Raw genomic sequence first — 27,379 nt, 5'->3', positions numbered from 1 at the left:
ATGAGGCACCAACAAAGATTTCATGAAAGGATGCTTGCTACACAATGACCTGGCAGCTACAAGGACTAAGCAGGGATAAATGCAAGTGATCTTAGTCTCCCAATACAGTAACCTACTTTATTTTTCAAGTTCTTGTTCTTAACATGAAAAACCTGAAATATTAAACACTAGTGAAGCTAGTTTCAAATTCAATGGCATAAAAAAATAAATATTCAAATCTGAAACTTAACACTGACAGGTTCTTAAAGAAATGTCCTTTAAATGATTTATTGAACTAATTATTTTAGATGTAGTTCATTTCTTCAATATTTATCTTCATTTTGAAAAATGCTAACATCGTGCATTTCCAATACAAAACACAAAAATGGAATACAAAAGCCCAATACAAAAGTAAGCTATAAAACAGATTGGTTATTTAGAGTATAACCAATGGCAACTGATGGATTATAGAAAAATAAATCCATAGAGCAGCACTAAAACTCCTGATCCATTATCAAGAGTTTAGAGGTCATCTGAATACAAGAGACATACTATAAAGCAGCAAACTATTTGTAGAATAATGTAATATGTATTTTAAACTTGTTAACAGTCATTTGAAAATGCTTGGGAGTAAATCTATTTTAAGTATTAACTGGAGAGTTTATTGTATTGAGGGTTTTTAAGTTAGAATACGGCTAAACACTAGTATAAATAATAAACATCAAATTACCAATAGAAAAATTATACATTTCAGGAATATACAAGATGTCATCTTTTTTAAAAAGTCATGTACCATATAAAACACAGAAAAAGGTTTTAATAGCCAAATAACCTTTTTCTTCCACCGCTCTATAATGGAAAGAATAATGACCTAAGTATGACAACTATTTCAGGTCAAATGCAGTTTTAAAAGCCTCCACAAATCATCTGAACATTTTCAAGCAGAAAGGAGCTTCTCCTTTGTATGACAAAAAATGACTACTTGGGGTCTGATTATTATTAGACTAGTAAAACAAAATTTTACAAAGCCATTCATACAGGATTTTATACATACATTCTGGATTATGGAAAAATATATTTTTTAAAAGTCTATTTGTGGCTAAAATAGAAAACAAAGAAAAATGTTCCTAAATGTCATTATAACGGGCATTAGATGGTAGAACAAAATCACGTTACTGTTTTATCCAGTCACAGCCTATGTGAAAATTTCAATAAAACTATTTACTCCTCCCACTTAGTCTATCCTCCTATGTATTTGGGTGAAAACCTACAAAAATTAAAACAGGAAGAAAAACGTTTGTGGTGGGTAGGGCATTGGGGGAATGGTAAAACGAAAAAAAATAGGAGAAAGCAAGCAAAAAAAAAACAAAAAAGACATCCAAAATACAAGAAATAAGATCTAGTTTGGCAGAGCTATGATCAGGAGGAGTTGAAAATGAGAGAGCGCTGCCTTGCTGCAAACGCCATCTTGTTGCAGTTATTGGGCCCAGGCACAGAAGGATCCATTCATTCACAGCAAAAAGAAAATCAAACACACACCCTCGGTAAGCTGTAGCCACCAAAAACAAATGCACTATTATCACCTCACTCCCCAAAAATACACTTATCTAAAAAGCCTGATGCATAGCACTTAAGAAGACTTTAGATCTCAGTACAAATCTTCCCCCCCACATACATTTTACATATAAATCGACAGCACTTTGTCTTGATTCAGATCCTTGTGCTCAACAAACAAGCTTCAAAATGTGCAATAAGCCTCCAACGACTATGTACAGAAATGATCTAACTGCAAAATGTTTGGTCTCTCATTTCATTTTCAGTTTTAAATCCCTTCCTCTTGAGTTCAGTCAGTTGTCTGTAAGAATAAATGTGCTGGATTTTTTTTTAAAAGCTTCCTTTTATTGTAAGATATTCTTTCCTCTTTGTTTCTAGTGTGTAGACAATATCTAAGAATGTGGCAGTTAACATCATGGAGAGGATGCCTTATTTGAAATGAGTCCCAAGTAGTGACTTGGTCAGAGAATACTGAAAAATCATATTTGTTAAAATTTCAACTAATCGTCACAAGTGATGAATTGACATCTTGGAATAGCCTCTATGTCATCCTGACTCTTTTCTAGACAAGATCTTTTTTTAAGTCTTGCCTATTCCATAATTTCATATTCATTACTTAAAATATACACAACTGTACATCCTTTCATTTTTATATGCAGTTTTAGAATTGAAATTTATAAAACTACTCTGAAAACACCTTTAATGGGTAAAAAATGTACTGAAAACCTTTTCATAACCAAGCTGTGAATTTAGGGGGTGGGAGTTGTTTTTAATAATTTTAACATTTCTTCCATGGAGAAAAACTCCCTTATTCTGCTGTAGCAAACATCCTCCTTGATCTTTGATATTACACTTACAGGCACACAAAAATATGCAGCACCATAACATAACAGATGGAGGAACAACAAATATGCAAGCTAGATAAATCCCTTAGCTATGTTTTTTAACAAGACTACAGACCATACCCACCCTTCCTCCCACAGCAAAAAACAGAGTGAACCCATCCTCCAAGCCTCAGATGTTCCATTTTCTGAGCTAGGGGCTGCTAAGAGCAGTCTTACCCTGTTTGTCTCACCCTTGTCTCCTCTTAATCAATTTTCCACCATTACAGCACAGACACACACCACAGCATTTTCTTGAGACCCCCCCGCAACACTCCCTCTGTAGGGCTCGGTTTCTTTGCCAACTCACCTTTATACCTTAACACACACACACACACACACACACAACAGCACAGTGCCTGGTGTAAATCACTCTAGCCTACTTGCAATTAAAAATGGAACCCTGCAAAACCCCGGGTTCCCTTCCCTTCCCTTGTCTTAAAAAGCCCTTCAAAAGAAAGGCTCTGCCCCACTCCTACCCCACCTCTTCCTGCTCCAGCAGCTAGAGAGAGACTTGCTGGAGGAGCTGAAGGGGGTATTTTTCAACCTCTCTATGCTAGCAGGCGCTGGACAAGCTGGGGCAGGGGAGATCGGAGGCACGGGGGGGGGGGGGGGGGGTGCTAGTGAAGGGGAGGGAAGGGAGAGGGCTTGATAAGGGGGCAGAGGGCAGGAGAGGAAGAAAGGGGGTGAAAAGGGCGGGGAGACCCAGGAAGAAGGGTCATGGGGAATCTAGGGAGTGGGGCAACGGCGGCCAGCGAGGAGGGAGTCTCCGCGGGAAGGGGTCCCCAGGCCCTTACCTGCCCCGCCGGCCGCTACTCATTAACGGGGCCGCTGTGTCCGCCGCCCGCGGCCCCTGCCCACTCCAGCTGCGTCCCCACCGGGCTGGGGAGCCACCCGCGCTGCGTCTGGCCGATCCCAGGGAGGCGGCGGCGGCGGCTCGCGGGGGGGCCCTGACTCTCGGCTCCTCCTCGCGCGCTTGGTCCCCTCTCAGCTCCCCGCAGCCATCGGGAATCAGAGCCAGCCTAGGCGCGGTAACCGCCCCGCCCGTGCGGCCGGGCCGGGAAACCCCGGCTGCCGGTCCCGCCCCGCCTCCTGGGCCGGCCCCCGGCCCCGCCCCGCGCCCGGAGCGGCTGAGGAGGGTGAGAAGGGCGCTGAGGAGAGAGGGCAGCGGGCGGCATGGGAGGAGGGGAGGGCGGGAAGCGGGGAGAAGCAGCGCCAGTGGTGAGGGAGAGAGGTGGAGTTTGGGAAGCAGGGGCCACAAAGGGACGAAGTACGAGGGGGGCTGTCGGAGTTGGGGAAGAAGCGTTATTTGTGGTGTAAAGCTCCTGGTAGTTTTAGGCCCTGGAGCTTCAGCACTGCACTAGCCCTCCCAGGATTCATGTCCCCCAGGCAGAGCTCGCCCACCTCACACGAACCCTCTTTAATTAGTCTCATAAAACAGTGAGGCGGGGGGAGATAAGGAGAACGGGGATCAGACCAAGTGAAGTTTTTGTCGTTATGCAACTTATTTCTGTCTTCGGAACCATGAAACGCAGAGCGGTCAGTTTCACTTTCTGGTTCCCAGGCTCCCTACTGCAGTGTTTCATTTGTTTACTTCAGCACAGGGGCTGAACTTAACTTCTGGAGGTCTCTCCAGCCCTGCATTTCTATGGGGAAATGTTTAAATCCAGGGGTAACAGTCTCCGTGTCATGACAACCTTTCCAGCAGTTTGGGTTTTGTAAAGGGTCACCAACTTCTTTTAAAAAGTTAAATTTTGAGCCTGGCCTAAGCAAAGGTGCCCTTGCAATGAAAACAGTTCTTTTTATTATAAAGTTAACATACTTACCCTGAGAATAAATTCTCTCTGCAAAAGAAAGTTGGGTTTGAAGAAAGAAAAGGACATGACAATAGTCAGAGACCTCAGTAAGTTTTTTTATTTTTAAAGATATAAGAAACTTATTCACTTTCAGGATTCTGGAGAAAAAGCTACCAAGCAAGAAGTTGGAAGTAGTTCCCTGTTACTTTACCTCAAGGACTCAGGCCATGTCTACATCTAAAGTTTTGCAGCGCTGGTTGTTACAGCTGTATTAGTACAGCTGTATAGGGCCAGCGCTGCAGAGTGGCCACACTTACAGCAACCAGCGCTGCAAGTGGTGTTAGATGTGGCCACACTGCAGCGCTGTTGGGCGGCTTCAAGGGGGGTTCCGGGAACGCGAGAGCAAACCGGGAAAGGAGACCCGCTTCGCCGCGGTTTGCTCTCTCGTTCCCGGAGTCACCCAGCAAACCGCAGGGAAGGAGACCTGCTTGCTCTGGGCTCCGGGAACGAGAGAGCAAACCGGGAAAGGAGACCCGCTTCGCCGCGGTTTGCTCTCGCGTTCCCGGAGCCACCCAGCAAACCGCAGGGAAGGAGACCTGCTTGCTCTGGGCTCCGGGAACGAGAGAGCAAACCGGGAAAGGAGACCCGCTTCGCCGCGGTTTGCTCTCTCGTTCCCGGAGCCACCCAGCAAACCGCAGGGAAGGAGACCTGCTTGCTCTGGGCTCCGGGAACGAGAGAGCAAACCGGGAAAGGAGACCAGCTTGATTACCAGAGGCTTCCTCCTTCCACGGAGGTCAAGAAAAGCGCTGGTAAGTGTCTACATTGGATTACCAGCGCTGGATCACCAGCGCTGGATCCTCTACACCCGAGACAAAACGGGAGTACGGCCAGCGCTGCAAACAGGGAGTTGCAGCGCTGGTGGTGCCCTGCAGATGTGTACACCTTCAAAGTTGCAGCGCTGTAACTCCCTCACCAGCGCTGCAACTTTCTGATGTAGACAAGCCCTCAGAAACCAAGCAGTGACATCATTTCATATAATCAAACACAGATATCCCTGTAGGGTTTTATTTGTATTGCAGCGGTGCCCATAGCCCCAACAGATTAGAAGTCAATTATTCAAATCTATAGTAAGAGATAGTCTCTACTCCATTGAGTTTAATCTAAATAAGCAAATGCAAGGATGGGGAACAAAAGTATTATTCTTATTTTACAGCTGGGGATTAAGGTACAGAGAGATTAAGTGATCTCCTGCATCCCAGTTTAGTGACCTAGCAACAAAGACCTGCTTTCCTAATGGCACAAAAGTAAGTATACGGATACACCAGTCTTTTTCCAGTAACAGTCCCACATGCATTTTCCTGTACTTTATTACATTGTCACATGTGAGGATTTCTCTTCTTGCCTAACTAGTTATAATGAAGCCCATAAGGGCCAAACAAACTCTTTAAAATATAGCCAGTAAAACCCACAGAAAAAAAGGTGGCTTAAAATCCTGTCTGTACCTGTATTGATAAAGCTAGAATAGAAAAATAAGATCAATTGCTTAATTAACCGAAGAAAAGAAGTTGCTCCTTGTAGCTTCAAAACTTTCTTCTGTAGGTCAGTAATTGTCCCCTTCTCCAGGATTTAAATTGACAAGTATGTGAGGAAGTGCATGCTGGGAAATGTTTGTTTAAAAAAAAATGACCCTTCCACCCCCTCAGAATTTGGTAGTTATGACTAGTTGCTAAGAGTAAGGATAGTTTTGGTGATTATGATTTAAGAGAATTAGGTATCAGAGGGGTAGTCGTGTTAGTCTGGATCTGTAAAAGCAGCCACGAATCCTGTGGCACCTTATAGACTAACAGATGTTTTGGAACATAAGCTTTAGTGGGTGAATACCCACTTCGTCGGATGTGGGTATTCACCCACGAAAGCTCATGCTCCAAAATGTCTGTTAGTTTATAAGGTGCCACAGGATTCTTCGCTGCTTTTAAGAGAATTACTTACTTGAGGTGTGTTAGTATCATGTGAAATAACTTAGGTAACTATGTCTTTGTTTATTTTTGTTTGTACAATAAGTATTCAAATGTGTTTTGTAAAATCCTACATCCTGTGTTTGAAGTTCAGGACTCAACCCTCAAATTTACCAATAACAAAACAGGAAACTTTACTTAGGTGTCTAGCGCAGACTACTGAGCATCACAACTCTTGGGTTACATTCCCAGTTCTACTATTGTTCTGTGTGTAACCTCAGGCAATTTACTTATGCCCCATTCTTACAAGCATTTATGGGTGTTTATGGACAGGTACAGTTCCACTGAAGTCAATGGAACTACTCATGTGTAAAGTTGGCCATGTGCCTAGAGGTCCACAAGATTGCAGCCTTGATCTCTCTTATGCTTAATTTCTCCAATCTGTAAACTAGTGATGAGAGTTAACTACTTATTGTCTGCTTTACTGGGTGTTGGTAAAGTGTTTGAAGTGTAATTATAAACACAACTGCTGCAATGTTCCAGTGAAAACGGCCTCTTTTCTGAGTAGTAGAGTTTCTTAAAAGGTATGTTTCATAACTGTTTATAGATATATACCTGGGGATTTTTTTAAATACTGAGATTAAAATTTAATTTTGATACCTTAAAATTTGTGTTGAATGAAGGGGAGACCACCCTGTATTAAATATACGAAAAAGAGATGGCATATAGAAGCTAAAAACATGTACCATTAAGCCGAGTTCAGGCCCAAGTGCTCTTGTGGAATTTCATCAGCTTTAATTGCCAAAACAGATTTACCCATTTCCAGTCTGACTATGTCCAGAAGTGCCTTGGCAGATTTAAAGTCCAAAAAAGTATTTTTGTTTTTAAACAAGGCTCTGCGCTTGTTGAGAAATAGAAAACCACCTTTTAGTCTTCTCAGTGGTATCTTTCTCTGGGGTTAAGTCCCATCTCCTTCCCTGTATTACTAGACTTAAATATATATGGCATGAATTGTTTATTTGTTATAACTATACAATAACATTTCTTCCCCATAATTTCAAGCCCCTGTAACACTAGATGACACACATTCCTACTGCTTTGCCCTGCTTTATATGTCTGCTCCATTCTTACATGCTACTCATAAAGGGAAATTTACATAAATCCTGAGCTTTTGGAAAAGATGCCTTCAGAATTATAGACTACTCCTCAATGAAGAATCCATTTCATTTTTACCTTTTTCAGTATTGTATGAGAACTATCAGCTAAATTCTGTGCTATGTTAGATGTGGCTTATGCAACCTACTTCAATATATGAGGGGTTTGGAAAGGCGGTTGAACAGATAGAACCTAGTCCTAGTGTCTATTACAAGTTCTTCCTCCCTAAGCGCATACCCACAATACAGCTTTGGAGCAGTTCCTGTTAGAAATGTTCCTAATTCAGTTGCTTAATTATGACTCACCTTCCAACAAAAATTATGAATAATATGAAGTTATACTATTAGCCTGAAAAGAAAAAAGGGGGGACATTGTCTTGTTTATTTATTTATTTAAAGACTTACTAACTGGACAAGTTAGTTCTATTGCATTTTTAAAACTGTCAAAATGGTTTATCTTTGCTGTCTGTACATAGACAATTTGAAAGTTAAGATGTACACATAACATCCATTTTGCAACACAGCAAATGCCTAATTTTTACATAGTATATTATATAAAATGAAATGTGCTTAATACTATAGCCCGGGACAAAAGTATGCTGTAGTCCCCAAAGAAAAGAGAACATATTATAGGAATCTAGTAAAGTTTAGCTGTCAGATGCCAGCTGAAACAATGGTTGGAATCTTGAAACATAATTGCTTCAGAAGAAACTTCCTCTGTGAGCAAGTTATTCCATAATTCTCCATTATGGAATTTCTTGTACTTTCCTCTGAACCATCTGGTATTAACTGCTGTTAGAGACAGGATACTGAACTAGCTGGACCTTCGAGCTGATCTGGTATGGCAATTTCTGTTCCTTTGAAAACTGCTTCAAACATGGCTACAAGGCTTCACATGGTACTAGACTGAGGCCGGTTTTTTTATTACATTCCCAGAAACCCTATGATCTTGGGAAGCAGGAGTCTTGCAGGTTGCACTCTAACGTAAGATCAGTGTGTTACAGAGAATTGCACATTGCTAGTAAAGCTGTGAAAAATCATTGTTCAATTGCACAGGAACTATAAGCCTTTTGTGTGGAACACAAAGAAGATGTTGATAAAATGAGAATATTCAATTTAGTGTAGTATCACTATGAAACATTTGCAAGTAGGGAACAATTGTGCCACACACAATTTTTGTTAGCTGCCAGATCCAGACTTAGAAGACTTCCTGTTTAGACCAAGATAGTATTTGGTTTCATACGCAGTGAAGAGCTATATTCTAGCTATATTCCAGGCTTCACTTACACTCTTGCAGTCATGTCATTGCTGCTAACGCACAAAAAATTGAGGTCCAACAGTTAAAAATATCTGTGCGGACGTTAATGTGTAAACATTAACTTTGGAACCATTGTGTACCAGAAATGCTGTCTCTGCTTGCACTGAAAGGTCTTGCGCTGAAAGATGGAGTTGTCAAGTGGTTAGAGCAGGGAAGTGGGGTAACAATTACTGGGTTGTTTCTTGCTCTGCCACACTTACATGTGATTTTGGGCAAACCTTTTCACCTGTCTATGTCTCAATCACCCCATCTGTAAAAGAGTTACTATAGTACTTGCCCACAGGGGTGTTGTGAGACTTAGTGTTCATAAAATGCTTTGAGATCCTTGCATGAAAGGTGCTAGAGAAGTGCAAATATTTTCATTCTAGTGCTTATGCTTGGTTAGGATTGGGTTAAAAATAAATGGACTCAGATATGACAGTTTCTTTTTTTGTTTGTTAGATCTTGTTTGGCTTAGCAATATCTGTGATTCAGCAGGTCTCTCATTTTCACCAAAATTACATAATATTTTAAAAGTTGCAGGGAATTGAAAGTGTTATTTACTTGAAGGTTATTTTATATTTCAGATTTCCAGGTGCCTAGAATGAATACACTGGGTCTCAATATTAAGCAAATAATTTGCAACTTTTTAGAACATGTAATGTTAGTCTACCTATAACTAAATTCCATATCTTCTGTTCCCAGCATGCACTGGGGCTCCTTGTACAAAATTTGAGAAAACCTCTCTACTTTGATTGTCCTAAAATATGGTCAGGAACATATCTGGGATCATTCTTATTCAGTAGGTTATTACATCTAAGCTTAACCTGCTTCATTTTTACAGAACTAATATACACTGATTACACTGCTCTACAGCCAAAATGCTTCTGAAATAAATGTAGTCCAACTTTACTAATTCTGGGTCACTGAGAACGAAAATGATGCTTAAAATTGTTGATTGGCTCTAGTTTTCAAGATATGCTATTGGGTCAGTATATATGACCCTTGACTTGGGAATGTCGGAGGATAAGTGAGTTATAAAGGGAAGGGATCTCAATTTAAACCAGAAATGACTAAAATACATCTTTGACTGGATCTATGAATAAATCTATGACTGGGTTTGGACAGTACTTGCTTTTTAGGCAAAACAATGAATGATGCAATCTGAAGCTGGTATTGTGTCATACATGATATGAATTGCATCATATTATTCCTAGAAGGCATGGATGATGCAATCCTAACGAAGCTTACATCACTCTGCTGAACAAATTGCCCTATATCAGCTCTAGAAATCATACTGTGTCGTGCTCTCTTATTTGTCAGTGTTTGATTTTGCAAAGGGACACATTTCTGTTTAGCCAAAGTGAGCAGAGATGCCTCGTACTTGTGTGAACAGTGCAGATAACTTCTGCTATGTTTGTGGTGAAGTGACTTTTGCATCACAAAAACGCAGTATAACCACTATGGCTAGGAAAGTCTATCACCTTTCTTTTGGCTGCAAAATTGGAGATCAGGACAAGAGGTGGGCCCCACACATACACTGCCACACTTGTGCAACAAATCTTCGCCAGTGGTTGAACAGGAAAAGGAAATCTATGCCTTTTGCAGTGCCAATGATTTGGAGAGAGCCAACAGATCATACCAGCAACTGTTACTTCTGCATGGTGCCTCCAGTTGGGAAAGGTGTGTCGAAGAAGAAAAAGTGGACTGTGCATTATCCAAACATTCCATCAGCTATATGCCCAGTACCCCACGGAGAAGGACTGCCGGTTCCTGATGCACCAGAATCATTCTCACTTGAGTCAGACGAGGAAGAGGATGAAACTTCTGGTCCTGAACCATCAATGTTACAGGACCCACATTTTCTCCCATCCTCCTCCTCTGAACCACACCTCATAACACAAGGTGAACTGAATGACCTTGTCAGGGATTTGGAACTACCCAAGAGTAAGGCAGAGCTGTTGGGCTCCAGACTACAGCAGTGGAATCTCCTGGCAGGCTATCGGGGCAAATGGAGCCCATCAATGCTTGCAGACTATTGCTGGACAGTGACAAGAGATGCTCCATTTAATGAATACAAGAGACAAGCCAAGAAGCTCCGAGTAGACACTGAATAGGACTAAACTATGTACATAATAATAGTTTTTTGCCTTTTGTTTCATAATAAATTTTATTTATATAACCCTTTTGCTGATTTTTAAAGTGTTACATAAACAGGACAGGTGAAATATTATCATGTAAAGCAACCATAAACACATGAAAAGACCTAGGTTTACAATTTATGATTAAAACTCTACTATCTACACAATATACATAGACATAAAATGTAAAATCTTAAAAGATCTTAGAAACAGTAGCCAATCAGTTGTTTTAATTGTCATATTTGAATTCAGCACATCAAAATACATAATAAATATCACATTTTATCTCTGAAGCAGACAACTTCTCAAAAATTGTAGACCAGTGTTACCTACATCCACAGCAAGTGAGTTTTGGGTCAAAAGCTATATATTGAATGAATTAGCCGAGATAGAGAGGTGTGTGTGTGTGTGTGTGTGTGTGTGTGCATGCACGTGTGCCTGGGCACAAAATCAACTTTCTTGCCTTTTAACATGTTGCAAATTAAAAAAAGATAAGTAACATTTTTGATAGGCGAAATATTATCTTAAGTCAGTAAGTAGAATTTACAATACTTGCATGAATGATAAAAACCCTGATCCTGCAATAAGCTTTGTACTAGACTCATTGCAGAACTTGGGCCTAATTTATTGTGTCAAATATCTTGCATATTAGAATGAACTTAATTCCATTATCATTGCAAACAATGAATAAAGTTACATTTAAAAACCCATTACAAACTTTAATCTGGATACTCATTGTTTAATGTTGCAGATGTTATGGATAGCAATTGCTATACAACTTAATGGTAAAATGGAATTATTCTATTTATACATATGCTTAGAATTTCAGAGTTTTATTCCTAGGGTTTGACTGTCATAAGGGCTGAGCGCCTGCAGCTCTCACTGACCGTAAAAGGAGCCATCAGGAGCATGCAAGGGGCTCCAAAACTGGGCATGTGATTCAGTGACAACTGAAGTCAGTTGACTTCCATTGGATCGATTGATTTCAGTGAACATTGACTAAGGTCTTTTGAGAGAAATAGTCTTATCTCAGATGACAGGTGTCTTAAAAATATAATTATATAGACAGAAGGATTAGATGTAAAAGCAATTTGAAAGTCATCAAATAGGGCTGTGAAAAAAGAGTATTGTTTAGATAGCAAATTACCAGCTAAAATTCAACCAACTTAGTTTGGGGGATACACTTATTTCCCTATACCAATTATCTTCTCTTTTCTATTGCCAAACATTTAATAAAAAAGAGACATTGTAAAAATTAAATATTTCTAACTCGAGATACTGTTTCAGGGAATAATCTGACAGCGTGATGTAAGAGTGATTTAAGAGTGTTGTGTGATTCTAGAATATGAGATGGTCTCTTGGTTTATTATTTTGGTGGTTTTTAGAAATTGTAGTCCTCTAAAATTACTCAGTTGGAAGTCAGAAAATAGAAGCTTTAGCAATATGTACTTTTCTGCTACTCGTGCATTATTGTTGTACATTAAATGGAGCCATAGAACTTTTTCTTTTGTCTGTGTTGTCTTAGGGAATTGTTTTTATATCTGTCTGGTGATAATCACCTGCTTTTTCCAGAGTCTAGGAGCAACTGAAGCTCATCATAAGATCCATACAGCATTTTACTTGGATATAATTTGTAAAATTGAAATCATTCAGATAAAACAACAATACTCTTTGTATGCAAAAATTAATCACTTTCTAAGAAACAAGGAAAACTGCTGACAAAATACTCTACAACAAAACATATTGTATTTCTAAACAATATGTGATAATGTCACTTGTAAATAATCGCTTTTGTGAGCTGAGTTATACTTTGGGGACTAAATTAGGTCTTTGCTCTTGTTTGACAAAGATCCCTCCTTCCTTCTCTAACTTTAAATGAGTTTCTCTGACTCCTGCATACTTGGTAAAGGATAACATTCTCACTTTAATTGTTACACAGAAAAGACCTCATACAGATGTCTCTGAAAATGCTAGGTAAGTAGGTACTGCGAAGGATTGTTCGTTGAACATTGTTGGTGTACTTGAACCTGTACAGTATTTAGAGAAAAACAGAGTCCCTGCCTGCCAGGTGTTCAGCAGGGCTATTATGTTTTGGTTTAGTGAAAACGTAACATTTTATTAATCTTTTAAATTAATAAAATTTGTTATACAACACTTAGGGCAATCTATAATGATTTGTCTGAGTTCTTTATCTTTCTCTCTAAAAATGTATATAAGTTAAACATGAGTTGGAGAGTATTTTATATGTAATTTAAGGAATGGCAGAAAAAGTGGAAATTTGGCAAAGGGACTAGAAAGAGAACTTGAATGGACTATTAATAGCCAATCAAGTATCACTGGCTGATTAGTAATAGAAGTAGTAAATATTTCTGTTAGTGCTCAAAAGCCCCAATTACGGGCCTCATGGTGCTGGGGATGTACAAATACTGATAAGAGGCAATCCTTGTTTCATTTGCAGTCAGGGACTGTAAAGAACCCAGATTTTTGTGATGAGAGAGGATTCTGGAACTGGAAGGTTTTAGAAATAGACTGAGATCGATCTTTAAAAGGGAAATATCAGAAAAATGGCTAGGTAAAAATTACACATTATTCAACAGTCCTGCTTCTTGTGGTATTCAGAATCTTATCTGCTTACCTTACTGTTAAAATAAGATTTTATTACTTTTTGACCAATTTACATTACAAAGCCACCACAGCAGTGAGAGAACAAGTTGGATTCTATTCTAGCTCATGCCACACCTTGAGAATTGTTAACCAATTTCCTGTTGCAAATCTTTATTAATAGTGATAGTGCATAAGCCAGAAAGAACCCAGCTTTACTTTCAGATCCCAGGTTGAGTTTGCAGGGCTGCAGCATTAACTTCTATGGCAAATCATGCTGGGACTTCCACTGGTTTGGAGGGGAACCCTGCCCAACCCCAGCTCCCTCAGAACCTGCTAATGACCCAGTCAAGTGGATAATAGCATACGAACTTCTCTCTCACCTTTGTGTACACCTGTCACTTCAACTTTTCTCCATCAGAAATTCAGGAGGGGATGAACCCTCCTTAGCTTATAGCCTTTAAGGGCAGAAGCTGCATATGAACTCTCTAATAAAGGTCCCAGCTGAAAGTGCACTCCAATTTGTACAGTCCTATTATTGGATGTGTGGATTATTTAATGTGTGTGACCTCCTCCCTACCATTGTTTATATTTTCAATAATTTAATCCATGTATTTATGTATTCATGCGCATTTATATTTGCACCTAATACCTTGTCTAAAACATGTTTTAAAAAACCCATAAAGCAAAAACGTTAATCTTACACTTCAGTCAAAACACAGGCTTGGACTTAGTCTTAGTCTGATCTCTTCCAGCCAGCGGTTTCATAGCCAGTGTCTTTTGTCTGAGATACTGTACACAAACAATTCTGGAAAAAGCTCAATGCCAAGGAAATTATTGGCAAAGGTTTACAGACCTATTCAGATTTTGTTAGTAGCCCTAGTAGGGGTAGATTGGTTATTTCTAATTATTTTTAATGTCTAATACACTAAGGCCAAATTTTAATATAATACAGTATCTAACAAAATGTTAGTTCCCTATCCTGGCATGTCATTTTCTGTAATTCCTGTACATAACATCTGAATTGGCAGAACATAATGTGGCATTGTTTTATTTCCAGGGAGTATACTTGGTATCTATATGTACTGATTAAATGTTTATACATATGTGTTTATATACAACAGGGAGAATAGGTCCATCAATGGCTATTAGCCAGAATGGGAGGGATGTTGTCCCTAGCTTGTGTTTGCCATAAGCTGAGAATGGGAAACAAAGGATGGATCACTTGATGGTTACCTGCTCTGTTCATTCCCTCTGAAGTACCTGGCATTGGCTACTGTTGGAAGACAGGATACAGGGCTAAATGGACCGTTGGTCTGACCCAGTATGGCCATTCTTATGTTCTTATATAAGTTAGGTGGAAGTGCAGATAAGTTATAATAAACTAAGGGCAGAATTTGCCTGTAAAGATGTTTCAGCAAAAGCTTTGTAAAAGGTTAATTCAAAAAAAGATGTTTTGAGTAAACTCCTGTATACCTAGATTTACTACATACCTGTATATCTATACTCTTACAAAAATATATATTTTCATCTCATATAGGGATAACATTTATTAATATACTATGGGGGGGAAGTTTCACTTGGGGTAGCATATATTGTCATAGAGTCCATGAGCTCCTTTCATGATAATACTTTAAAAAAAATCTGTTATAAATGAGAAATTCAGAACCATTTTCCCCACCATCAATACAGGTGGTAAATATCCCAGGTCAGATCCTAAGCTGGTGTAAATTGATGTCGTTCCATTTAAGTCATACAACTATCCCAGTTTACAACAGCTAAAGAACTAGGATCCTCCCCAGAGTGATTTCTATGGGAGTTCCCAATTCCAGCAGTCTCTTCCCTAATCTTACTATTCTGCAGGCATTGCAGTGGGCCACCATCAGACGCTTCTGATGGTGTGTATTGAAACAGAGCAAGGACTGTAACATTTCCTGTCTGTTGTGTTTATGTCTGTGTGAAGGCAGGTGTGCAATTCAGTTGTCTTGTAAGGGGATTGATGGAAAAATTAGCCTTGATTTTGATCTGCTTTGAAATCTCATCTCATTTGGTCCAACAATAAAAAAAGAAGAAAAAACAAATTAAAAAGAAACACACCCCAAAACCTCACTCTACCAGAATCATTAACTTGCCTATCCTCACATGAAACTTTGAGTTTTTCAGCATTTTAACTCAGAACCATACTTTAGCCCCAGCTCCATTCAAAGGGATCATGAACCTTTTGCCTATGCTGGAGCTTGGTAGGCTTGCTGTTCTTTGCCAACTCTTATTAACAATGCAATGAAAATCATGGCTGTTGGTTTCCAAGGAGGAGCTCAGGTAGCAAATTGTCCGGATCACATTCATTTTTTAGATTTTTAAAAAATTCATAGTCAATACTCAGTGAGCAGAGGAGGAGGGAAAGATGGGAGTAACTAGCTCCATTTCCTTAATTACATTCTTAAGTTCCACGGTTTCTTTCAGCTTGCCTGTTGCTACAGAACAAAAAAGTTAGTTTAAATACTTCCTGAGATGGGAAAACAGAAAATTAGCAACAGTATTCTGGCCAGGAGGGAGTCTTCAGGGAGGATCTTTAAGGAGGAGAGTGAGGTGCGGGGAGAGGAGAAGCTAGTTAGGAGGGTTATAGCATGATCTAATAGTAGAAGCAGGAAGATCAGGGAATCAGGATTCCTGAGTTCTATTCATAGCTTTTCCCTGACATGTAACAGGGCTTTGAATGAGTCACTTACCTGCTCTGTACTTGAAATTACTCATCTGTTAAATGGGTACATCTGGGAAATGGATCCTAGCACCAAATGTGTAGCTGCAGCATCAGTGTGGATGTGGGTGTATGGAGTCTGGGTCATGCACACCTCAGCAATGTGGACTCTCGGTGGCAGGTTTGGGTAGCACATGCCTATATGCATGCTAGCTAGGACCTGGATACATGTTACAGCGTAGATGTATTCTAAGAATATTTACTTAATTCACAGAGGTGTTGAGAGGCTCTTCATAAGCCACTTTGTGATCCTTTGAAGAAAGACACTATATAAATATACAAACAAATGGGAAAAGGTGTCTTTTTCCCAAATAGGTGTGAAAGTAGTGTAAAAAGATGCACGATTTAGGTTGACGGTAGCCTAAAGTCTGCTGCATGAAGGCGGCAGTGGGTATGGCTTGGAGATCCATTCCCCAATCACAAGATAACATGGAGAATAAAGACAACTGAAGGACAGTAGTATGCCTGTAGGCCTCATCCTAGTACCTTAATGGGCAAATGAATTACCAGTAAGTACATGTAAAATACTGCTATAGATATGCATCTCCCCTTATACATCTTATTCCTGGTTTGAGATGAAATAAGGTACATGGGGACAGTGCATATTGCTCTACCTCCACGTGCTCTAGTGGTCCTCATACATACAGTTGCAATTCCTGGCAGACCTAGACCAAGCAGTTTTTATTTCAATGGGCAGCCCTCATTCATCATCTAATAACCTTCCCCTCACATTCAATCAATGTAGTCAGCATCCCATACTTCAGCTATATAATGCCACCCAAAAGTTCATGTATAGTGCCTTTCACGAGTAAATCTCAAAGCACTTTACAAAGAAGGTTAGTGTTGTTACTTCCATTTTACAGATGGGGAAATGGAGGCAGAGACCTGAAGGGACTTGGGCAAGCTTACCCAGTGGGCTAGTGACAGACCAGGACCCAGGTCTTATGTGTCCCAATCTAGTGCCTTGTCCACTAGGTCACATAGATTTGCAAAGAGCCCAAACTGTTATACAAATGTATGATTCTGCAGTGTGTATTATTTTGTACCACAAAATAACAGAGGGTGCCTGTTAAACCAAGCTTTGTTCTGTATTTTTCATACATTTGTCCATTTTTCCCTTTGAAACATAGGGGATTGCCCAAGCTGGTCCTGCTCACTTGTGCTTTGCCTTTCCTCTTTTTCACCCCTTTCCATTTTCCATTTGTTCAAACTGTGCTGGAAAGTCCCTGTGGAACAGTCTTTTTGTGTGTTTCTCTGCAATCAGAATTGTGGCCAGGCACTTCTTCCGTGTGCTGATGATTATGCATCAGGGTCTTGCTCTGTTTTTCCTTTATATTCATGTGTGTATCCTTAGCCAGCATTTTGCCCTATACTTTTAAACTCAGTTGGCCAAACCTTTGCCTCTAGAAGAGCTCCTTTGTCCTACCCGAGCTGTGCAAAGGGTCTGTAAACCTGCCCTAGCTGGATAAATGGATATTTTCTCATCATAGGGGAATCTCCATGTGGCATACAGCCAATATAGCTGATTCTGTTCTACCTCTTCGGCCCCTCCCTATGCCCACTATAGGGAGCATGACCAGAGTACTGCTGTGCTTTGGTGATCCTCAGCCAGAGTACTGATTCCTTGGGGACTATTAGCTGGTACAAATTAAAGCAGCCCGGTGGTTGATCAAACTTGTGCTGAGAGCTGAACCAACCCCTGGCAACCCCAGGTATTTTGAGAGTGCAAAATTGATGTATAGATACCTTTTTCTATCACCTCAGGTTATGCATTGAGCTTAGGTCAGCTAAATCTGGGGATTGGACCCTGTAACTATGCCCTGTCCTCAGCATAGGTAGGGAAACTAAAGGAGAAGGTGTGAGGGTAGCCACAGTCAGGTGTATAGAAGCCTGTCTCACCTTCCCTCCCACACACAATTACTGTAAATGTAATAATGATGCTGGATACAGCAAAGTGAATCCCAAGTGATGTGACATTATCATCATCATGAGCAGACCCTGTGCTATATATTTCTGTGTTTTCTGCTAACTAAATGACCTTTGTATTACCATTTCAGTGGCATGAATTCAAACTCATGAAGCAGCTGATGAATAGATGTTAATACTAACTATTTTTTCCCTTTTAAGGGGCTTTTCCTCAGGGGGATCATTGCCTCATTGAACAACTAACAGATAAACAATGGGTACCTTGGAGATGCAGAGAGTTTAGGATCCACTTTGAGGATTCACCCTAGCTACTGAAATTTCCATGATGTCAAATGCATCCGTCCTGCAGTAAAGTGTGCCCGTGGGAAATACCTCCAAATACAAAGGAGAATCCGCTTATCAAGTTGCATGTCAGTTTCCTACAGAGCAGTCTTTACTCTTTGACAGAATGTGGTTTCAGGAAATGGCCACAGCCATCATAGGGAAGCTGTTACAAAACATGCTGGAATTATTGATGAGAGTGCTGTTCCTCCAAATAGACCATGTCTTATTTTATTGCTGCAATTGCAATGTAGCTTACATGCTGCTGCAGATTCCAGGATCTAGACATCAACACAACCAGGTTTATAAAGCAAAAATATTTCACTCAGTGTTCAGGTAAGAAGGATCCAGTGCACAGATTGAAAGGTTTATGCCAGTGTCCATTCATTAATAATCAAACAAGGCCCATAGAGCCTTTGTGATACAAGAAAGGGCTAACTAAGGGAGACTCAGAAAATGAATGCCTTCATTTTATTGTAACAGACAGTAACATTAATTGGTTCACTAAGGGCTGATTCCTGTTCCCCAAGAGCCAGTTTTGGTGCAGGGAAACTTCACTAGGGCTGCAGCTAGGACGGTGGTGAAAGGGATTTTGCAGAACATCTGACTTCTTGCATCCCAGTCTATGGGTGGCCATGGGTAATGGATCATCTGGTTCTGGCAATGGAAAAACTCCTGCCTAGCTAACCGTGTGGACTTTTAAAAGGCAGTTCCAAAAGAAGTTGCCACGAATGCTACATAATGTGTATAGATGTTTATCAAAGCCTTTGCTAATGCTCCACCTGGTAGACTGTTGTTTAAACTGCCCTGTGGGCCCTAGAGCTGAGGGTACAACATGGGAATGAATAAAGAACTGGTTAAATGAGGAGTGCAAAGAGCTATTGCAAGAGGAGCTGTGGGAATCATTAGACACCAGGTCCCATGGTATATGAGCTTAGTTACTTTTGTTCCCTATTGTCAACATTTTGGACAGAGGAGCAATGCATGCTGGGAAAGGTTGAGAAAATTAGTTCAAAGAGTGCATTAAATCAGGATCAGTTAATCCTTGTGATTTGAGCCCAGCAGATTGGGGAACTCAAATTCAGCAGTGATTATGAAAGTGATCCGTGTACTGCATGGGCCAGAGAAGCTAGGATGGGAAATTCATGGAGATCTTGGGAGGAACAAGAATGAAGAAGTCCGTTTCGGGGGCAAGGCAGAGAAAAGAAGATTAAACAAGCTGAGAAGCCCCAGCGTTTGGTTCCAGGTTCCATTCTATCTTGCTCTTTGTTCTTGTAGTGAAATGACTGCTCTGTGTGTCTCAGTGAAGTCAATCCCTCTGTGAACACAGGGGTGAGTCCTCCAAATGACTAAATGAGAACTTTCCCCTTGGCCTCCAGGATCTGATTACAAAACATGGCCCAACTTTCAAACCACTTGTCAGCAAGGATCCCAGTTCAGCGATGCCCTGTCTGGTAAGCACCTGTTAAAAAAAATGGCTGTTAAAAGCCAGGTTTCCATGCAACAAAACAAAACATACACAAAGTAAAATTTCTCCTAAGCCACAACCCAGGGGAACAGCTAGAAACAGTTGCCTAGCAGAGCTGGCTCTTTAACTAAAGGTCGAACTAGAGAGCACTGGGAGCCTGGGGAAGACTTTAAAGTGATTGTTTACTTGAAAAGGGGCCTTCAATGCAGGTTCCACAGTATTCAAAGAAAGTGAAGCCCTTTTAAAAAAGCACATGGTAAACTTGGCCCATGCTTACCTCTCCTTCCTCTCCCTGCACTCCTCTCCCCCTCTATCTCTCTTTTCATTTAACTTTTCTCCCTTTTCAGACAATGACAGACCACTGAGCACTACAGTACTGAGATTTGGACACCCAACTCCCATTATCAGAGGGGTAGCCGTGTTAGTCTGGATCTGTAAAAAGCGACAAAGAGTCCTGTGGCACCTTATAGACTAACAGCCGTATTAGAGCATAAGCTTTCGTGAGTGGCATGTGTCTGATGAAGTGGGTATTCACCCATGAAAGCTTATGCTGCAATACGTCTGTTAGTCTATAAGGTGCCACAGGACTATTTGTCACTTTTTCCAACTCCCATTGACATTCATGGGAATTGGGGATGAAATATTCTTTCCATTGAAGTCAACAAGAGTGTTGCTGCTGGCTTCAACAGAGACAGGATTTCACCCTGGGTGTTTAAATTCTCTAGGTGGCTATGAAAATCCCATCCGATATGACCTGTGGTGCAAATGGCAAACAGCATTAAGGAAAGGAGGCTGGAGCACATGCTTAGCTTTATGGATAAGACCTACCACAAACTGAGTGATTTCAGTTATTCAGGGTTGGAATGATTTAAATCAACGGAACCTCTTGGTAGTAATCAGGAGCTCATTTGAAGAGATTTTTAGCTGTATTCTTATACATATTTTTGTGATACTTATTATAGCTTACTAAAAAATAATAGAGAAAATAAGCCAAAACTTATGAACTGTTGGGAGTGTGAAATCCCAGGATAAAAGCTAGAAAAAGGTTCCTTAAAATGCCACTGAATGGGCATTGCCTTATCCTTTCTAGTCCACTCTTGCACCTATTTAGTCAGTAGCAAAACTCTCATTGATTACAATGGGAGTAGGGTTGGGTTCATATTTTTCCGAGTTGAAATGCTCCTTCAAAGAACGTATCCCTAATATCTCACCATTGTCACACTACCTGACTGTTATATGTGAATGGTATCACCCTCCTAACTGAAGATATCTGCTGTCTCTCTATTATCTCTTTGGTTTTCTCCCAGGAATCTCAGCACAGGGTTTGCTATCTTAGTGAGTAATCTTGTTTGGAGATAATCCCATTTCCAGGTTATCCCTCCTGCAAAACAATCTTGTTAATAGTTCCCCCACAGAGCAAACAAGGATAAGGGCAGCTGCAGGAAGGTTGGTTGTGGAATTAAGGCACGGGAAAGGGTATGTCAACACTGCAAATAAAACCCCATGTCTGCTGTGCCAGCTGACTCTGGCTCCAGGGTCTCGGGCTGTTTCATTGTAGTATAGGCTTCTGAGGTTGGGCTGCGGCCTGAGCTCTGGGACCTTCCCATTTCACAGGGTTCTAGAGCCCAGTTCCAGCTTGAGCCTAAATTGTCTACACTGCAAGGAAATAGCCACTTAGCCTGAGCCCCGTGAGCCCAAGTCAGTTGGCACAAGCCAGCTATGGGTGTCTAATTGCAGTATAGACATATCCGGAGTCATAGGAGTCCTCGGTTCTAGTTCTAGACTTTGTGTGGCCTTAAGGAAATTACATCTGAGGCAGAGAGATTAAGTGAACAGGCATAGTAATATTCCTCTGTAGGGTTGCCAACTTTCTACTCACACAAAACCAAACACCCTTGCCCTGCTCCTTGTCCCACCCCTCCTCTGAGACCCCACCCCCGCTCACTCCATCCCTCTGTTGCTCACTCTCACCACCCTCACTTACTCGCTTATTTTCACAGGGCTGGGGTGCAGGAGGGGGTGAGGGCTCTGCCTGGGGGTGCGGGCTCTGGGGTGGGACCAGAAATGAGGAGTTCTGAGTGTGAGAGGGAGCTCCCATCTGAGGCAGTGGGTTGGGATGCGAGAGGGGGTGAGAGCTCTGGAGTGGGGCCAGGGATGAGAGGTTTGGGGTGCAGGAGGGGGCTCTGGTCTGGGGCTGAGGGGCTTGGGCTACGGGAGGGAGCTCTGAGGTGGGGCAGGGGGTTGGGTGTGGGGGGTGTGAGGGCTCTGGCTAGGGGTGCAGACTTTGGGGTGGGGCTGGTGATGAGGAGTTTGGGATGTAGGAGGGTGCTCCAGGCTGGGATCAAGGGGTTTGGAGGGCGGGAGGGGGATCAGGGCTGGGGCTTGGGGTTTGGGTGTGTGGGGGGAGGGGGAGGGGTATGGTGTCCCTAGTCTCTGTTTGTCAGAGGGTGGAGATGGATGGCAAGAGAGAGATCACTTGATTACCTGTTAGGTTCACTCCCTCTGGGGCACCTGGCATTGGCCACTGTCGGCAGACAGGATACTGGGCAGGATGGACCTTTGATCTGGCCCAGCATGGCCGTTCTTATGTTAGGGTTCTGGCTGGGGGTGCAGGCTCTGGGGTAGGGCTGGGGATAAAGGGTTTGGGGTACAGAAGGATTCTCCGGGCTGGGATTGAGGGGTTTGGAGGGTGGGAGGGGGATAAGGGCTGGGGTAGGTGGTTGGGGCCCAGGAGGGGTTCAGGAGTGCAAGCTCTGGGCAGCGTCTACCTCAAGCAGCTCCTGGAAGCAGCCGGCATGTCCCCACTTCAGCTCCTACGCAGATGCACTTCCCAATCCACAGGCACCATCACCCTCAGCTCCTATTGGCCGTGGTTCCCAGCCAATAGCTGTGGCGGTGGCACTTGGGGCAGGGGCAGCATGCAGTGCCCCCTGGCTGCCCCTATGCATAGGAACTGGAGGGAGGACATCCCTTTTGCTTCCTGGGAGCTCCATGGCATGGAGGCTAACGGAGCTTGCCAGCCTCGCTGCATGGCACCACCAACTGGACAGTCAACAGCCCAGTTAGCGGTGCTTACCAGAGCCGCCAGGATCCCTTTTCGACCAGGTGCTCCCATCGAAAACCGGACACCTGGTCACCCTACTCCTCTGCCAAACAGAAGTGTTGAGAAGCTTGATCCAGTCATGCTTGTGAAGTGCTTTGAGATCACTGGATTGAAGGAGCTATAGATACAGAAACCATTATTGTTGTCACTACTGAACTACTCCTCACACCCCTAGACGTGGGAGCTGAGACCCAATGCCAGGAGAGTGCGGTGAGAGAAACTTGCACTGCCTCAGATCCTGCTCTACCTGTTTATGAAGAAATAAAGGACATCACTCTTTAGTCTAATCAATCTAATCTCAAAATTCATTGAGGAATGTAAAAAAACCATAATGTTTAATAGCAACCAGGCATAAATATCAAGGCAAATGTCTAAGAGCTTCATTTAGCAGAAAAGACTGGTTAGTTACTTGGGGGTACTTTTTCTGGAAGGCAAATCAAACAATCATGCAGCAAAGAAAGAAGCATGTATCATTCTTTACATAGTGCCATAAATGTGCATTAAACAGACAAGGTGGATGGAATCTCTCACCTATTGGGCCAGACAATACTTCGAGCTTACACTGAGCTTTTCAGACCTGAAGAAAGCTTATCTCACTCACAAACAGAAGTTGGTCCAGTCCAATAAAAGATATTACCTCATCCACCTTGTCTTCCTAATATCCTGGGACCAAAACAGCTAACATGTTTAGTGCTAACAATACTGCAAACATAAATGTGCACGGAATTTAACAAACAAATGTGCATGACAATTAGCAGATAAATATAGACAACATGGCGCCAACTCGGAAGGGTGTACAGTAATGGATAGTGGCCTGATCCTTGTAATGGGACTACTTCCAGTAGTAAGAGTATACAGAATCAGTCCCTAGGGCCCTATTCTTACAATGAGCTCCGCACAGCCACAAGGCTTCTTCCACATGGAGCTTATTGTAGGATTGAGGCCTATGTATGAAAATTCTTGTCACAACTATGTACACCTTGTGAACAGTACCATATTCTGGTACAAAGGACATTGATGAGATGTTAACAGTTAACATTACAAGGTGATTTTTAAAAAAAGGCCTGTTTTTATGCTATCTGGAAAATAGGAAAATGTAAAAAAACCAAATACTTCTAAGGATATATAAAGGCTTAAAAGGGCTGTAAAATCCACGTTTAACATTAAGAACAAATTCAGTTTTAGAGTATCCAGGTGTGTCTGAAATTTTTTTATTTTCACAGTTCTAAAGTCTGAAGATTTCTGAAAAGTCAAAATTTTCAATAGAAATAAGCTACTTTACACAAACATTTTTATTTAGCCAAAAGTGCAATTTTCCATTAAACACTGTTCTGATGGAAAATTTTGGACCATCCTAAAATCTTAAACTCACCCAACTCTCAACCAAGAATTTCTAAACAGGACAAATGTTCCATTAACAAAACAGAGACACTGTACTCAAACGGGCATTAATCACTCCCCATCTCAACAACAATAAATAATTGATCTCCACAGACAAACACAAACTAAAAAGGAAAACCACTGTCAAGCTATATGATTAGTTATTTATCCAGAAGCCTTTAACTTCAAACTAGCTGAACAGATTTGTTTCATATTTTGTAATAAATTCCCTTTGAAACTTAACTATTGTAATGTGGGTTCCACGATTGGATTGAGGACATTTTTACCTCAGAATTCTAACTTCTGAAAAACAGGGAGTTTAGATAATTTTTTCACATCTTAGCTCCTATACTGCAAGGGACATACCAACGCATCCCTTAGCTACTGAAGCCCAACAACAGAGCTATAATATTGCCTCTGTGTGTTTAAAATGAGTTATGCTGATATATTACTGATGCATATCATGCTAATCCAGCAGAACATAAAGACCATTGTATTTTCTGTAACTTCTACCACGCTGGTACCAGTAGGGATTTGCATTGGTAATATAACAGCAGCAAAGCAACCCAGAGAAGTGTTAGATATGTCCTTTTTTTTCTTTTTTAAACTAAGGACCCAATCCTGCAAATAACTAAAATTCCCGCTGACTTCAAGGAGAATCTAAGCCTCAGAACCTCCCAGAAATGACAAAGCACCATGGAGGTTTGAGATCTAAGGATGTTGTTCATTTCCCCATTTTAAAAAATGCTAGCATATAATACAGTGACTGTCTCAAACACTTGAGTTTACAATAGTGTTACTGCAGTATTTTTTTATTTGTTTGTTTTGCGGGTTGATTGTGTATGTATTTTGTTTACTTTGGATTCAACAGTTCCAATTCTTTTATTTAATACAATTAAAGAGTTACATTTTCCCACTTCTTCCTTTTGATTTCCTCAATCCTGTGGATTTTGGGTTACCATCATAATGTAACGAAAATAAAAGCACTTTCATAAGTTAAAAGAATAGTTAGAAATAAAATCATATTTAAAAATAATTCTTATCTGCTTTACTAATAACATCGTAGACTGTTAGAATTTTAAAGAGAGAATACTTTTCACCCATTAAAATATTGGCTTACTTCTTTCACTTTGTTCAGTTTGCATGATTAAAATAGACTGGTCAGTTTCGTTTTCTTGGTCTCATGTGCTAGTACAGTGGTTCTCAACCAGGGGTATGCAAAGGTCTTCCAGGGGTACATCAGCTCATCTAGATACTTGGTTACTTTTACAACAGGCTACATAAAAACTACTAGTGAAGTCACTACAAACTTAAATTTCATACAGACTATGACCTGTTTATACTGCTCTATATACTGAAATGTAAGTAACATATTTTTATTCCAATTTATTTATTTTATAATTATATGGTAAAAATGAAAAAGTAAACAAATTTTCAGTAATAGTGTGGCTGTGACACTTTTTTATTTTTATATCTGATTTTGTAAGCAAGTAGTTTTTATGTGAGGTGTAATGTGTGGGTACGCAAGACAAATCAGACTCCTGAAAGGGTACAGTAGTCTGGAAAGGTTGAGAGGCACTGTATTAGTGCACGGGAGTTTAATTCTCCGCAAGAAACAGTTTTCATAGAAATAAATAAATAAATGAAACAGATCTTTCCAGTCATTTTTGTAAAACCACCCCCCCTCCAAAAATTAACATGGGTGCCTCAACTAAGCGCACTATGTTGCTTTTACTAATATGCATCAGTCAGCATATATGCATCTGAGTACATCATAGCTCTGTGACATTTGGTTGCTGTGTTGCTATTTATTATTTATTAAGCTCTGTCAGCATGAACATTTGCAGTGCTGTTGTGGCTCATTTATTTTTTTTCTCATTGGCATGCATGCATGAGTGGGTGGTGTGGTATGAGTTTTAAACACACGCTGCCTCTGAAAGGCCCTTGAACCTGATGAAAGCAGTGGCATGTCGGGCTGATGGGGGTGGGGGAACTCCCCTTTTTCTAAATGTAAAAATTCATAATATAGCTTTCAGGTTTTGAAGTCCTGCCCATCTTATGTTTGTACCATGCTAGCGAAAATTGTTTTCAGAAATGGTAGTCAAGAATTATGCCTCTGTGCATTTGTGTCGAGTGAATTGTCTTTCTGAGAACCACACTTGCTCAAACTCAGCTGGAGACTTAGGACTGGTTTACACTACCACTCAAGTCGATGTAACTTATGTCACTCAGGGGTGTGGAAAAGTGACATAAATTACATCGACCTAAGCGCTGTCCACACCAGCACTATGTTGACGGGAAACAGCGATGTAGTGCTCTAGTGTAGACTTGCCCTCAGTCCATGCAAACGCTACAGACTGTTCTGTCGGTCAGGGGGGTGAAGAGGTGTGATCCCTGAACAGCAGAGCTGTGCTTGACAGAAGTCCTTAGTGTAGATGCAGCTATACCAACAAAACTAGTGGTGGTTTCTACTATGCTGGCACAGACTGCAGCTTTGCCAGTATAATTGTGTCCCCATTATGGGCATTTTGCTGATATAATATACAAAAAATTTTATACTGGGTAAGTGCTCATATTGAAGACATGAGCTGAATATTAGAACTGACTGCAGCATAAAAGCCTAGAGAGAGAGATTTTAAACGGCTCCAAAACCTGGCTAAAAATCAGCAGGTGAAATCCCGTCCCTATTGAAGTCAATGGGAATTTCACCACTGACTTTGGTGGGCCCAGAATTTCACCCAGTTACCCCAGTTCTGCAGTTGCAGTCCTTACTTAAGCAAAACTCCCACTGCATTCAGTTAGAGTTTTGCCCAAGTTCATAGTGTGGACAGCATCTAAACTACACTTCTGGATTGTCTATACCACCTGTTCTGATCAAGTTTGATGTAGAGATTTTACAAATATCCAGACCCAAATTGTGTCTGTGGCTACTATAAAGCAGCACCACAACCTGGTGTATTTCCAGAGGGGAAGAAATATCTTGTCTTCAGCACTCCTGAGCTTCCCCGTAGGGCTGTTTAGTTGAAGCATTTGTGTGAGGCTACAAATCATGTTAAAGCCATATT

At 41.1% G+C, this 27,379-nt stretch overlaps 2 protein-coding genes across 10 annotated transcripts in view; one reads left to right on the top strand and one right to left on the bottom strand.

Annotated features, from left to right (window-relative positions):
• Positions 1 to 3,435, bottom strand: part of GNB1 (G protein subunit beta 1) — an 85,142-nt gene extending 81,707 nt beyond the window's left edge. The window contains exon 1 of one of the 2 annotated variants that reach the window (XM_050931658.1): positions 3,212 to 3,435. The gene's annotated coding sequence lies outside the window, so the exon portion shown is untranslated. The remainder of the gene's footprint in view (positions 1 to 3,211) is intronic. The other variant, XM_050931657.1, reaches the window with a different exon arrangement.
• A 163-nt stretch (positions 3,436 to 3,598) lies between these two features.
• The window catches only part of CALML6 (calmodulin like 6), a 208,329-nt gene continuing 184,548 nt past the window's right edge, over positions 3,599 to 27,379 (top strand). For 2 of the 8 annotated variants that reach the window (XM_050931669.1, XM_050931671.1), the window contains exons 1-2: positions 3,599 to 4,317; positions 5,424 to 5,514. The gene's annotated coding sequence lies outside the window, so the exon portion shown is untranslated. The remainder of the gene's footprint in view (positions 4,318 to 5,423; positions 5,515 to 27,379) is intronic. The other 6 variants (XM_050931667.1, XM_050931672.1, XM_050931670.1 and 3 more) reach the window with 4 other exon arrangements.

The sequence above is a fragment of the Gopherus flavomarginatus genome, chromosome 21, assembly GCF_025201925.1.
Source record: "Gopherus flavomarginatus isolate rGopFla2 chromosome 21, rGopFla2.mat.asm, whole genome shotgun sequence".
In the NCBI taxonomy this organism is placed as follows: Eukaryota; Metazoa; Chordata; order Testudines; family Testudinidae; genus Gopherus; species Gopherus flavomarginatus.
Note: the sequence above shows the minus strand (reverse complement) of the source record. Positions and strands in the feature narration are given on the sequence as shown.